At 39.8% G+C, this 2,525-nt stretch overlaps 1 protein-coding gene across 1 annotated transcript in view; it reads left to right on the top strand.

The window, feature by feature from the left end:
* The window catches only part of mplkip (M-phase specific PLK1 interacting protein), a 5,580-nt gene extending 4,606 nt beyond the window's left edge, over window positions 1-974 (top strand). Inside the window, exon 2 of the mRNA XM_079269265.1 lies at window positions 1-974. This exon is cut by the window's left edge and continues 936 nt beyond it. The gene's annotated coding sequence lies outside the window, so the exon portion shown is untranslated.
* The last annotated feature ends 1,551 nt before the right edge of the window (window positions 975-2,525 follow it).

Below are 2,525 nucleotides of genomic sequence, written 5' to 3'. Positions count from 1 at the left end.
TAATTTGTGTCAAATGATGTGACACAACCAATATAAGCCAGTTTAGAGAGCAAACAGGTGGTTGAAGTGTGTTATGGGAAAATATGTCAGTCTACTGTTTTAGGGTTAAGAAATGTGAGTTTTAGAAGAGCAGGCACTAAACCTTGTGTCTTCTAAATGATTCTCGTAAGTTTTGCATCCAGGTGTCTTATCTGTTATTTGTTATCTGTTTTCCTGTGCATTATTTGTCTTCAAAGACGGCGACACACAGAGGTCTGTCTAGATTACGGTACTTCCTGATGAGCATCAGCTGAAGAGCATGACCCTCTGCAGGCATATATGATGTGTGATGGTTCACAGGCTTTTTCCGTCTCTGCAATACTGTGACTTAACTCTTTGACCAGTTAACAGTGACATCAAAGGACGCATCTGGCTGGGTGTATCCATGGTTTATTGTGGGGCAAACTGATAAATAAGGGATTCGTAAACCGGCCATAAAGTGCCTTCAGGGTATCGTAAAGACAGGACACTGTGCTTCAAAGGAAAACATCTGCCTTGACATTTTTATTATCTTCTGTCTTCTTTTCTTGTTTGTTCTCTGTTTGCAAATCAAGATAACAGCATGCTGACTGAGGATAAATGTCCATGCATTTGAATGTGTCATCAGAGCACCTCTCGCAGATGACGGTGATGTGTCTGTGAGACTGTGTTCTCTTTGCTTGCAAGCAAATAAATTGACTATTACAACTTTGATCGTTCATCCAGACTCTGTTTCATTTGACATTGATTTGTTAACACTTTAACACTCTTCTCCCGACTATTCACAGAAATATTCCACAACAAGTGTGCGGGTTTTAAGTTTTATTTCATGCATTAAGTGTCTTTGAGATGGGGTTTGAGGAATGTGCTGGAGTGGGGGTGGTGTGAAAGTGGCAGGGAGAGGTGTGAAGTTTAGGACAATGGGCCATAGGCCCAGGTGGGGCTTGTTGGACTTCAGCCAATCAGTGAGCTGATCGATGAGCTGAGGAATGCAACTTTGAGGGGACAAAGGGTTTGAAGCGCTGGGGGTTTTCAGATCTTCTGCTGGCCACCGAGGAGGCAGACCAGCCTTCTGGGTGGCTCGGATTGGATCTCACATTTGATTTTATATATAGGTTTGTTTTGTGAATCATTGTGTGATTCGGTTTGTAACTGTTTGTATCTGTTTTTATGCTTCTTGGATAATAAATCCATTTGATTTTTACTTTAACCTGCTGTTGTGTTTTGGAGCCGATTGAGACAGCATGGCTGCAAGAGGGGGGGGGGGGGGGGGGGGGCGATTTCTCCCTGTGACCAGAAGTTGTGGCCTTAACAGAAGGTGGGAAGGAGAAAGTCTGAGAATGGATAGAAGAAACAATGTGAGGACATCGTGCTTTCTATTTGTAACAGTAACAGTACTGACTGCTCAATAGATTTTGACTGGTTGCAGGTTCATATCAACAAAGAACAAGAATTACAGTATCACAGAGACAAAGGACACGTTTGTGAGATGCAGGGTACAGTACTGTAAAAATAGGGGTACAAGGAGGAGGAAGAACAAAAGAAATTACAAAGAGCAAAGCACAGTTGTCATTTCTGATCAATTTTGAGCTACTGTAACAGAACATGTTTTTGTTCATCTGAAATTTGTTTTGAGATTAAAAATCTACTTCTCCCTGAGAACTATATGTTTTGAACAATGTGTTTTCTATTTATTGGTGTATTGTTTACTGACTGCTTGATGGTGTATATTATTTTCATCACTTTGTTTGTGATTTGAGAGCAGTGTTTGATTTTGAGCACAGGTAAAACTGTTTGGAGGCGAAAGTTTCATTTTGCAAGAGGATTCAGAGGTTTTGTAAATAGTGCTTGAAGATGAGGTTTTGTGTTTACAGTTTTGAGAGAATGGGCGACCGTTTCAAGAAATGTGTCTTTGCAATCGAGAAAAACTGTAAGGCACTAATATAGTTCTAATAAGGCTATGCGGTTAGACCCTTAATAATAACAAACCAGCACAAACTCAATAGGGTTCTTCCCCTATCGGGTTAGACCCTTAATAATAACAAACGTAATAGGGTTCTACCCCCATGGGGTTAGACGCTTAATAATGACAAACCAGCACAAACTTAATAGGGTTTACACCGACGTCTGTTTTAAATGCTGATGAGAGAAAATAACATCAGATGATTCACTTCACTAACCCTAACCACTCCCACACACAGAGTGCTTCCAGCTAAGAGGAAGGAAGAGATACACCATTCATCTGGTTTAAGACTGGACATTTTATAGCAATTTCTTCAAATTAAAACATTTTAATTTATATTCATAAAAACCTGGTAGACTCTTCATCTTCAAGCATATAATAAAAATGGACTACCGGTAATGGCATTTAGTTCATGACCAGTTTTTTCTTATTGTTTTTCATTCTTATGATTTACTATGTGACAGTCTTTAGAGTCACATGACTCCAGTATGAATATCAGAGTCAGGACAAAGGTTCGGTTCATACTTGATCAGAACAACTTTGT

Source organism: Melanostigma gelatinosum (genome assembly GCF_949748355.1).
Source record: "Melanostigma gelatinosum genome assembly, chromosome: 5".
Lineage (NCBI taxonomy): Eukaryota > Metazoa > Chordata > Actinopteri > Perciformes > Zoarcidae > Melanostigma > Melanostigma gelatinosum.
The sequence above is the reverse complement of the archived record's forward strand: the minus strand, read 5'-3'. Positions and strand labels throughout refer to the sequence as shown.